Genomic DNA, 1,174 nt, shown 5'->3' with positions numbered 1-1,174 from the left:
CATATCTTTTTAAGGCCCTAACATCTTATCGAGGCTCTAAGTGTCATAGCCAATGTCACACAAGCTCAAGCCATGGCTACTCTTATAAAAAAAAAACAAAAAACAAAAAGAAAAACAACACTTGCAAGTCTATGGCCACGCCACCCTGAACAAGCCCGATCCTGTCTGATCTCGGAAGCTAAGCAGGGTCGGGCCTGGTTAGTACTTGGATGGGAGACCACCTTGGAAGACCAGGTGCTGTAGGCGTTAAAAAATAAAAAATAAGGGATTGTAAGCTGACAAGGTCCTTGCAATCTGTGAAGTCAACCAAAGGTTGCCTCGCCTAAAAAAAAAAAACCAAACCAAACCAAAACAAAAAAACCACTTGCAGCCTTCACTCTTCAAGAGCTACATACAACTATTAATTCATTCATCTATCCACTCATTTATTCATTCGAATAATAGCAACTGGGCTCCCACAGTGTGTCAGACAGCGTGCCAAGTGCTGGCCATACATACAGTGGGGTCCAAGACAGACAAAGTTCTCATTATTGCAGTTTACATATAAGCGCAGAAGAACAGGCTGAACAACTCAACGAATCAAATACAAATTTCAGATCATGAAAGTGTATAAAGGAAGTTAAAGAGGGTCACATACCCTCTTAATGCACGTGGCTGAAAGTAGGATCCTTTTTACAGGAGGTCAGACAAAAATTCCCTCACAAGTCTCTAAGGGATAAAAACGAACCAGTTAAAACATACCGAAAGGGCATTTGCAGGCACTCCTGACTCTGCTTTTAACAGGCTGTGCCTCCTCGCAAATCATACAGTCTCCCCTCATTATTCGCAGATTCTGTATTTGTGGGTTTGCTGACCCGCTAAAATTTAAAAATTAATTTGTAACCCCAAAATCAGTACTTATGGCCTTTCCACATCCATTTGCAGATATGCTGAGAGCATGGGAAAATTTGAGTCAGCCTATCAGCACCCAGCTGCGACTGAACAAGGACAGGCTCCGCCTTCTTGTTTCAGCTGTCCTATAACCAGAGGATGGGGACAATAGGGCCAGCAGGATGGCATCTGCTAGTGAGGCGGCCTCGGGCAAGTCACTCGACACTTCAGAACCTTCTTTTCTCTTTTATAAAATAAAGAAAATAGAATCTACCAGGATGACTTACTTTTAGGATTTAGGATT

At 42.5% G+C, this 1,174-nt stretch overlaps 1 non-coding gene across 1 annotated transcript; it reads left to right on the top strand.

Annotated features, from left to right (window-relative positions):
- Window positions 1–127: 127 nt before the first annotated feature.
- Window positions 128–246, top strand: LOC111734860. Its single transcript, XR_002778610.1, has one exon. It is a non-coding gene; the product is annotated as a 5S ribosomal RNA (ribosomal RNA).
- The last annotated feature ends 928 nt before the right edge of the window (window positions 247–1,174 follow it).

The sequence above is a fragment of the Pteropus vampyrus genome, unplaced genomic scaffold, assembly GCF_000151845.1.
Source record: "Pteropus vampyrus isolate Shadow unplaced genomic scaffold, Pvam_2.0 Scaffold8024, whole genome shotgun sequence".
Classification (NCBI taxonomy): Eukaryota; Metazoa; Chordata; class Mammalia; order Chiroptera; family Pteropodidae; genus Pteropus; species Pteropus vampyrus.
This window is presented reverse-complemented; position numbering and strand designations above follow the sequence as displayed.